Genomic DNA, 11,501 nt, shown 5'->3' with positions numbered 1-11,501 from the left:
TACCTACGTCCGATCTGCGCACCAGTGGTATCAGAGCGGAGCAGAGATCAAGGGCTTCCAATCGCTACCAATCTCGGGCGAAGGCGGAGCTCCAGGAACAAACGGCCTCTACAGTTAATCTCGTCGCGAACCGTCGATACAGGCAGACTTCTGGCGATCAAGAACCCCTATTTCTACTGTCAGATCGCGAAGGACCACTCTCTGTCGGCGGAGGACCACTCCCTCAACTCCATGAACAAGTCGTGATGAAACTGTGAGAAAAGCTCTTAATCCTATTAATCAAAAGCTTAATCATAAAGCTAAAGGGTATTAGAGAAGCTTGATTAGCTTCAAATCTTCAAATCGTGGCAAGAGGAGATCATCCCGAAAAATCCGCGCGGAATCAAAAACGCCCCCCCCCCCCCCCTCACGATTGAAAAACGGCGGCCTATTTCTCCATTACTTAAGCTTATTAAGCTTAAGCTTAACTAATTAAGCTTAAGTTACCTCTATACTCTGCAAGTCAGTGAAGGCAGATAAGTCTGCAAACTCTCGGTCACGCACTCCAGAAGACAAGTTTCGCAAGTCGACACTAATCAAGTACTGCAAGTCCTGCAAATCAGCTAAGTTCAGCAAGTCAACAACCCTGCAAGTCTGTTAAGTCTGCAACTCTGCAAGTCAGACTAAATCAGAACTGATTAACGCTTGAAACTCCTAGAAGACCTGTTCGTTTGCAAAAACTCAGAACTGGAAAGTTGTTCGCAGCAAGCTGTTTTACCTATCTGCAAGTTCGTCGAAGTACTTTCAGCAAACGGAGACAGAAATATTTCAGAATTTCTGAAAATTGAAGAAGAAAATACCCAAAATACATAGCCTTGTAACCCCAAATTTGAGCTACGCTCATCCCGCTAACTGATTTTGAGTGAGAAAGGTTTGTTGAGTTTTACAGGATGACTTCCCCACATATGGATGATCCTATGGCTGAAGACGACCTACCCGAGCCTACCATGGAGCAAAAGCTGGATCTTATCATGTTACAATTGGACGAAGAGCGAAGAGCTAGGCAAGCCTTGCAAGCGCAATTGACAAAGCTACAAGGAGCGTCCACTGATAAAGAAGAACCTCAAGCTGAAGATTTGATACGCCGTACCATCGACGCCACTCTTGAAGCACAAACCATTCGCAAGGAATCCAAGATAAGTAAACGAAGTTTCAAGTTTCGCACTTTCAATGGCATAAGGGAAGGAAAGACTGTTTTATCATTCATTAGCCAGTTTGATGACTATTTCCATGAGGAAACTTATCCTGAGAAAGATAAAATCAAGTGTGTTACTAATCATCTGATAGATAGAGCATCACTTTGGTGGACTGTCGTCCGCAAGAGCATAGAATGTCCTGCTACATGGGAAGATTTCAAGAAGAAGTTTATGCAAAATTTCCTTCCACCGCAATTTCATGAGAAGGCAATCAAGCAATGGGATTTACTCCAACAACGCGACCGTGAGCCTATACCACAGTATACAGAGCGTTTTTGGAATGCACTTTTACAGCTACGCATGCTTGAAGACGTACCAGAGACGACACATAAGCGGAAGTACATGTCTGGACTTCTTGGACATTACTACGCTGAGGTGAATATGTTCAAGCCTGCTACCCTTGAAGATGCCATCTCCTTAGCTCACGACACTGAAGATAAGTTACGTGGAAGAGATCGACGACCACAGTCATTCCAAGCAAATGGTAATTATGGATCTAAACAATTCAATTCAAATTTCAGAAGGTTTAATCCAGGTCGTTTTTCATCACCATCTTTCCGCAAGAATTGGCCTAAACCACCTGCATTACCATCCACTGTCAATCCAAATCCTAAGCCTATCCAACAAGCAAATCCAAATATACCCAGACTCCCAGCCATTGCAAATAATGTGACCAAAGCCAAGCCCATCGTATGCTACAAGTGTCACCAGCCAGGCCATCTCGCAGCAAATTGTCATTCAAAGAAGCCATCAGCACATATCAACTACCTTGGAGCTATGGACGAGGACGAGCATGAGGATATGCCGGATTTCACTGAAGAAGAAGATGATCCTACTACTACTTCCGACACTCTACCAGGTATGCCTACTTTACATTCATTGTTGACTATGAAATGTATGGTGCATGGAAAAGAAAGAACTGTATTGCATGATGACGGTAGTACGCATGATTTTATTTCAGCAAAATTGGTAAAGGAATTGAAATTGCATATAGTACCTACGCACTATCGCATAAAAGCTGCATTTTTAGGTACTCGGTACAATGGCACACAAGAAGTTCAAAATTTAGAAATTCAAATTGGTCCATATATTGAAAGAAGAAATTTCTTAGTTGTCCCATTACAATCTAGCGACATTATTCTAGGAATGCCATGGAGACACCAACATAATCCCAATATAGATTATTCCACACACACAATGAATATTAATTTTCAAGGAAAATCTATTACATTATTTGGTATGCATGCATCTCATATGTTTCCACTGCTTTCGCATACTCAAGCAAAACGTGCACTACGCAAGAATACTAAATCATATCTCATTTGGGTGAATGAATTGCACGCAAAAGAAACTCATATGCACCCTAGGCATAAGGAATTTCTTGCATATTTTAAGGACTGTTTTGCAGAAGACCTACCACCAGGTTTACCTCCATCACGTCCAGAAGACCATAAGATTGACCTAATACCTGGCACACAACCACCTTGCAAAGCCCCATATAGGCACAATCAAATAGAGCAAAAAGAAATCCAGAGTCAAGTAGAAGAATTACTAAATAGAGGTTTAATTCGACCTAGCAGTTCTCCATTCGGTGCACCTGTGCTCCTAGTCAAGAAAAAGAATAATACTTATCGGATGTGTATTGACTACCGAGCATTAAACAAGATCACTGTAAAGAATAGGTATCCTATACCTAGAGTTGATGACCTTATGGACAAACTGCAAGGATCTTCTATATTTAGTAAAATTGACCTTAAATCTGGATATCATCAGGTGAGGCTAGATAGATCCGACATATTTAAGACTGCATTCAGGACACAGTTTGGCCATTACGAATTCTTAGTTATGCCATTCGGATTAACTAATGCACCTGCCACTTTCAGTAGAATGATGAACCGTATTTTTCTAAAATATCAGTATTGTGTGATTGTTTTCTTTGATGATATTTTAGTGTTCAGTCAAAGTGAAAAAGAGCATTACGAGCATTTATCATTAGTTTTTCAATTACTGAAAGAAAATCAATTGTTTGCAAACCCTGACAAGAGTGAATTCTTTAAGACAGAAATAGAATATCTAGGTCATATTGTATCAGAAGAAGGAATAAAAGTTGATCCTAAGAAAATTGACACAATATTGCATTGGCCTATTCCTAAAAATGTACATGAATTATGTTCATTCCTTGGTCTTGCTAGTTTCTATAGGAAGTTTGTACGTAATTTCTCATTACTTGCTTTACCACTGACCAAACTTCTTAAGAAAGGCATTGTTTATCAATGGACTGAAAACCAGCAGAAATCCTTTGATTTACTTAAATGTGCATTGACCAATGCCCCTGTCCTACAATTGCCTGACTTTAACAGACCATTCTTTTTAGTTGTGACTGATGCTAGCGGATCAGGAATAGGAGCCGTGCTAATGCAAGATAACCATCCAATAGCATATTCTAGTTCTAAGCTGAAACCCTCTGAGCTTAAATATTCCACCTATGACAAGGAACTCTTAGCAGTTGTCCAAGCATTGAAACAATGGAAGCATTATTTAATGGGTTCAGAATTCATGATAAAGACTGACCAGCAAAGCATTAGACATCTACTTAGCCAACCCCAAATTTCTGACCGTCATATCAAATGGGCTTCATTCATTCAAAGTTTCCATCCTATCATTCAATACCAACCTGGAAAAGAAAATGTAGTTGCCGATGCATTAAGTAGAAGACCTGCAATTCATAACATTTCTATCATATCTTTTGATTCTTTGATTGCTATGAAAGACACATATCACCAGGATATTACTTTTCATTCTGATTGGCAAAAATTAGTTCAAAATAATTTCATTCCTGTTGATTCATTGTCATATAATGATGGATTTATGTTCTTTGAAAAGAGACTGTGTGTTACTATTCCATTCCGATCTTTTGTTTTGAATGAAATTCATTGTCCCCCATATCAAGGTCATAGAGGTATCATTTCTACATTACGCATGTTAACTGAAGATTTTTATTGGCCGCATATGGATGCAGATGTGTCTAATTTTGTTTCTGAATGTCTGAGTTGTCAAAGAATAAAAAGACATCATGGTAAACAGTATGGGTTATTAATGCCTTTATCTATTCCATCTAAACCTTGGGAACATATATCTATGGATTTCATTACTGGCTTACCAAATACTAAATCTAACCATGACATGATTTGGACAATTGTAGATAGATTTAGTAAGCAAGCATATTTCATTGCATGTAAGAAAACTTTAACAGCATCACAAGCAGCACAGTTATTTTTGAAAACTATTTTTACTAACCATGGATTGCCGAAAGTGATTATTTCAGATAGAGATTCTAGATTTTGTAATAATTTCTGGATTACACTGTTTGCAAATCTAGGCACAAAGATTGATTTTTCATCTGCATTTCATCCAGAAACAAATGGACAAACAGAAGCCACAAATAGCACTATTTTAGATCTTTTACGTGCATACACTATCTCTAAACCTCAAACATGGGATACTCATTTGCATTTATTACAGTTTGCTTACAATAATACACCGCACACATCTACAAAGAAAGCACCTTTTGAAGTTATTTATGGACATAGATTATCTACACCTGTTGCACCTTTGTCTAATAGAATACAAAGTGCCGATGATATTGCTGTTATGCATAATACTATTTTTGATGAAGTAAAGGATATGATTGCTAAAGCCCAACAATCATATACCAAACAAGCCAACAAGAAAAGACAAGCCAAGAATTTCAAAGTTGATGATTATGTTTGGCTTAGAATAGAGAAACGTAGACTGCAAAGTGTAGATAGACATCCAGTTGTCAAATTAGCCCCTAGATTCTACGGACCATTTAGAATCATTCATAAGATTAATGACAATGCATTCAAGTTAGAACTGCCATCACATTGGAAAATTCATAATACCTTTCATATTAGTTTATTGAGACCATTTAGAGGACAATTACCTATCCACCCTGTCTATGAAAACCCACCTTTACTAGAAGAAGAGACTGAAATCCTTGAACCAGAAGCCATCATAGACACTGACTACATGACCACTAGAACTGGCCGAAGGTACTCTAGATATCTCGTGAAATTTAAGAACCATCCTGTAGAAGAAGCACAATGGATGCACGCTAGAGACCTAAATGCTTTCCCCACTCTGTTAGCTCCACATTGAGCTAATAGCAATTGAGGTCAATTGCTATCCCACCCCGGGGGTATGATGCCAGGAGGCATATTCCACGGTGGATTCCGTGAGGTTTTACGGTGGATTCCGTAAACTTAGATGACCGGGGCTCATACGCAAAGAGGATTCTTTGTGCGAGAAGTTGATGGGGACGCCTGTCCTTTCGGGCGTTTCATTAATTTAGTGTGTACATGGGTGATTCCATAGCGGGTGATTCCGCAAAATGCATATTAAATTAATAAACGTTTATGAGTTTAGAGTGCGCACTCGTAATAAATTAAGGTTAGGATTTATTTCTAACCAGTTGATTTATTTATGTAGCTGAAGACTGCTAGGTATTCACTTCTGTCGGTTTAATTGTGTCATTTTACTAACGATTGTGAATGCTTCAGTTGATGTGTAGAGATAGCAGCAGTGGCAGAGGAAAGCATTGGAGTCTAGCGGGTTTCCGATCTTTCGACTATATTTTGATAGGCGCCACGCTTATATTTTGATTATGTCTATAGAGACATCGACTATTTATTATTATTTTGTATGCGCTTATGCGCCTGGATATGTTATTTTTATTTGGACATTGAGATTGGGCGTGCCAGACTCTTTGGGCACCGTCCATTAGCTTTATTTTCCTATTTTTGGTAGAAAGCAAACTCAAAAGCTAAAAGCTTGTATATTTTTGTAATTGGGCTATTTTTGAGCAAAAAGATTGAAAATATATATTAAATACATGCTTTGTGAAGCGCTCACACAAGGCATGGGGGAGATTCAACCCAATTTGTCTCTTGTCTCATGTCGTGCTTGTTTTTACATTGGTCTTTGTGCTAAAAAGTAGAGTATTTTGTTCTTGGGGACCTTTGGGAATTCACTACGTGAGCTACCTGCGTCCGATCTGCGCACCAGATATGCAAACTTTGTTGGATGAGGTAGATATATCTAGTAGGGGATACACAACTATTTACAAATCTCCTTACAGGAAGATGAAGAAATCTAAGCTATAAAAATCAATATTTCCAAATCCAATATCACTCAAAAGAATGTGAAAATAAGTGAATGATCAAGTTCTACAACTCCTAGGATCTCCATTTACTATTGAAGATGCCTATCATTTAACACTAGGGGAAACAACGGTTTACAACAAATACAACAATATATTTTACAACTTGAAGGCCCTACATCCATACTTTGTTCAATTATTTGAGGTGACTCCAATGAATGTAATGGTCTCGTGAAATTTGTACTCAAGCTTGATGAGTACCAAATTGTGAGGGATGGAAAGCTAGAATGGGTCACCATCACCCTGATGAATAGGGCACTTGATCCAACAATTTCAAAGTACAATCCAAAATGGTTCAGTGTCCAGTCCAAGAACAATATATTCTCTCTGGGGTTCTTTGAGATGATCAATATATTTTAAATTGAAAGTTTAATTATACTTATACGGTTGTTGGGTCACATGCTTATAATATGTGTGTATTCTAGGTTATGTCCAAGAATTTTGAAACCTTGCATTGGATTTCAAAAATGATCCTTAACTTGAAATTTATACTTAAATTCCTCAATCTCAAAAATCCATTTTATAACTCTCCTCAAAAGGTTTGGGTTATTTACTAATCATGGCAATAGTGTATAGCTTGTCAAAATTGTAAAGGGTTTTAGTAGTAAAAACCTCCTAAACATTCTGCAAGTACATATTATACTAATCATATTCAAGAATGTTGGGAGCTTTCTGTGGGACCATAACATAGGAAAGAGAGACACTCGACAGTACTCTACTAGTTAAGAGAAATTCTTCTTCCAATTCAAAGGTTTCTCTTTCTCTATACAAAGGAAAATCTAGTTTAATAGCAAATACTTGACACATTGCTTCTTGGGCTGCATTATGAGCTTTCTGATTCTCTTTCTTGGGTATGTATTTCAAACTCCAAGCCTCAAATAGATTTAAAACTCTTCAAATTAGGATTCTTGATTTTTCAGACTCCGAGAATCTACTTTACTAAAAGTAGAGCATCTCCTCTAATCCTCAATCTTTGAATTCCTATCCTTTGACAAAGTAAGATAGTTCCTTGCAATGTTGAATATTCAGCTTCATTGTTACTAGTTGCCTCAAGTTCAACAATTTCTTTACTTATCAACTTATCAAGTGGATCATAAACTAAAATCTCTTTTGATGATGCTTGATGTAAATTTCGATATGATCCATCGAAGTACATCAAAAACGAGTTTTCAATCTTTGGTTTCACTTCTTTATCTCCAAATTTTCTTTTTAGCAAGAATCAATTGCCCCTATAAGTCAAAAGATCTACTATTGTAGCTCAAGTTGAATCCTTAACTTGAAATTTATACTTAAATTCCTCAATCTCAACAATCCATTTTATAACCCTCCTCAAAAGGTTTGGGTTATTTACTAATCATGGCAATAGTGTATAGCTTGTCAAACTTGTAAAGGGTTCTAGTAGTAAAAACCTCCTAAACTTTCTGCAAGTACATATTATACTAATCATTTTCAAGAATGTTGGGAGCTTTCTGTGGGATTATAGCATAGGAAAGAGAGACACTCTAGGGCATGGATGGATTTGAAGAAGGTAGGCAAGATGGAGATGCTTTGGCCATAGATGAGCTTCGATTATCTCGTGCTCCTTGGGTCCTATCCACTAAAGTGGAGTACATGATGAAGCAAATTATCAAGTAAGTCTATCTATATGCTGAAGGGTACAATAGGGTCTCTCAAACTCACATTTTTTAAAGATGATCAAATAATATGACTAAAATCCAATGATTGGCACACTATATGCCAAGTTTGTCCTAGCCTTGATAGTAACTACACAATCAATATTTCAGTGAGATCCATGCCCGTTCAAAGTCTGGCTTGGGGGCGAACATAATCGGATATATGGCACGGGAGACTTCCAATTTACTTGAGGACAATAAGGGTACATAATCGGATATATGGCACGGGAGACTTCCAATTTACTTGAGGACAATAAGGGTACATACATGAAGCTTCATTCAGGTAGGCGGATTTTTGAGACGTCTGTGCGGAGCACAAAGCTAAGCTGGCGTTGCTGATTATTGTAATACCTATACGGAGAGCCATTAGTACACAAGATATCAGGCGATTACGATCAGAGCTCCGAGCTGTATGTTACATCTTGAATGCCCAGCTGGAAGGTGGCCTTGATGGAGTCAAGCGTGGTGTCGTCGAGGAAGAAGGTCTTGCGGAGGACGGCGTTGGGGATGTTGGGCGTGAAGAGGGAGCTGGCTACCAGTTGGAAGCCCGGCTGTTGGCTGTTGAGGGCCACGACAGCGTGGGCGGCGCCAGAGCCGACGTTGAGCTGGAAGTGCAGGAGGCCGCGTGGGAAGATCATGACGTCGCCTGGGCTGAGGACCTTGGCGAAGAGCTTGTTAGAGGTGTCCACGAAGGCGCAGTAGAGGTTGCCAGACAGCACGAAGATGATCTCGCTGGCCCTGGGGTGCGTGTGGGGCACGATCACCCCGCCGGGCGCAAAGTCCAGGCGCGCTACCGACAGCCCTAGTGTGTTCAGGCCCGGAAACTGCTCCACAAGCCCAAACGTGGCCACTGCCAGCACCGGGCTCTCGGTCACATTGGCCGCAGCCTGGGTTAGGCCGTGGAAGATGAAGTCCTCCTCCGTCGCCTTGGCTGCCTCCTTGCACGGATACCCGTTCACGTTGAGCTGCTGCGACAGGTCCGCCACGCAGTAGTCCTGAAGTGGATCCGGATCGGAGGCCTGCACTACCACGCTCATATAGTTATTGTTGCAGGGGCACAGTAGTATTACAGCTATCAAGACCAGGTGGCTGCTGCTGCAGATCAGTCTCGACTTCATCCCTGCATTTCTCCGGCTGCTCATTATCGTCATCATCATCATTATCCACATCAAGTGGTGCTGTGGATACAATTATAATATTGTCTACCAAATACTACTGGATCCCGTGGAAGGTGCAAAGGACTAGCTAAGGAATGAGGGATTGGGTGATTGATTCAAATCACACGACGCTGATTGCATACCCATCAGAGACCCGCCTACATATATATATAACTTTCCTCGCACGGGCGAGTACTCCCCGCCTACAAGCTTTCTCATCCTCTTGTCTTTACCGCTCACTGTTACCTTGCCCGATGATCACAAAATGATAACCCGTCTTTCGTTCTTTCCACGCCAAAGCTTCTGACTCCAAACAAGGCTGGGACATAAGCTTTCTCACTCCTTGCAGACGCTTTGATGAGCTGTTTTTCCGTAGTGTGACTCTTTACATGCACACATTTACGTGATCGACTGTATACTTGCCCCTTCGCTATGACGTTTCCATGAGATTGCCTGTCAACCGTGCACAATCAGACTCCCTCTTTTTGATGTCGACGCACTCCCACAGTACAAGTCTAGCTGCTGGAGAGCTCCCACCCGCCACGCTTCCACGCCAACGTAGCCTACACCCTCGAGTCATTCAGTTAAACGTTATATTCATGTGGAACTAATATACGTTCGAGTTAGCGCTCAAGTAAACTAGATTCACACACTGCTTCAACCGGGATCGTTAGTTCTTACGGGAACACAATAATTTCCTAATGAGTGAAAGCCCAACCTTGGACCTTAGCCACAATAGGTGAACATAATTTTTGGTGGACGTGTTTTCACTCTAAGTAATTGGAAGCTTCAATCTGGCCGTCAACAATCTCATGCAATGGTGAACTCCCTAAACTACCTAGTGCGCATGACAAAATCTAGAGACTCTGCACTTTGAATAAGTAATTTACATGCCCTTGCCTTGAGCAATGTTGAAGGACTATTGGTTTGTAACTGGTTCACAACATTGAAATTGGAATCTCATATGTATGGCTTGATATGGGGCTCCCAGGGTGACAACTAGAACTTTTCAATACTTAATTTGGATTACAATTCTCTTTATGTAGCCAGGGAAACCCATGGTTTTGAAATGGTAGTGTTTTACAACTATTTGCGCATCCTTACCCTTATAGATTGAATCTCTTGTTTCAAAGAGCAATGGCTTAACATTGTCTCAATATATCTCTATTGAAAAGTGACAATTCATATGAGCTTGACATGGGACTTTGAGGATGATAGCTACACGTTGTGGGCACAATTCGATGCATGTAGTCCACTACAACATGGAGGGTACACCAATGAGAAATAAGACAAAGATATGTGCCAATGTGTTTCAAAATATCAAGCCTTGCCATCGAAATATGGGTCGGTATAAGCTTTGGTTTATGTACGTCGATATGATCGTTGGAACTACCAGTGTATATGTAACATATATAACTATGCAAATACTAGTGCATATATTGACACATTGTTAAGGGGGATATATGTCAAACCCACAAACCACAACGGTTCAAGAGGATAGACAAGATGGAAGGAAGAATGGAGACACCGAGAAATACTCACTGTATTACTTTGTAAAAGAATTCATACATTGTACACACCCTCTTGGATTACAAACAATCTTTTGATAGCCCAAAGCATCCATCAATAGTAGGCAAGTAGAAGCCTTAAGCAAGATTACCCTATATTAAAACCCTAGGATCAGTAGTCCTTTTGCAATCACATTTTAATCTATCTACCTATCTCTAAGATTGTAGGAGATAAACATGCCCAAGGTCTCTCAAATTGCAAGCAATGTGCCCTTAATGTGTGCTTCAAGGCCTCACAGATTGCTAGCAATGTGTGTCCATGGCATTGAGAAATTGAAGGTGGAGACATGACCAATAAGTGGATGCGGGATCAACACCTGATGGGACCTAAATGTTGAGATATCGAGCTCCACTCGTGATACGCCAGGGTGACCGTTGTGTATTTATGTCACCGACTTGTCAGTTGCAGACGCGGTTGGTACACCGCCCATGAATAATAGCTACTCTAGTTCGTGGCTCAGTTAGTATGCCACCTTAGTTAGTTGAGTTTGTTTTGAGACCCATATATAGGGTTCTTCTATTTCTTTGTACTTGAGTTCTTTTGGCTTACACAACTAAGAAGAGAAAAACTGTTTTCAGCCTCCACCCTTGTGTGTATTCCCCCATTGTGTAAGCAAGAAAGCTTCAAG

At 40.1% G+C, this 11,501-nt stretch overlaps 1 pseudogene; it reads right to left on the bottom strand.

Annotated features, from left to right (window-relative positions):
* Window positions 1–8,351: 8,351 nt before the first annotated feature.
* On the bottom strand, window positions 8,352–9,494 carry LOC148034227 (germin-like protein 1-1 pseudogene; annotated as a pseudogene).
* Between the last annotated feature and the right edge of the window lie 2,007 nt (window positions 9,495–11,501).

This window comes from Lygodium microphyllum, chromosome 6, assembly GCF_053477565.2.
Source record: "Lygodium microphyllum isolate KBCC chromosome 6, Lygodium_microphyllum_v1.1.10, whole genome shotgun sequence".
Lineage (NCBI taxonomy): Eukaryota > Viridiplantae > Streptophyta > Polypodiopsida > Schizaeales > Lygodiaceae > Lygodium > Lygodium microphyllum.
This window is presented reverse-complemented; position numbering and strand designations above follow the sequence as displayed.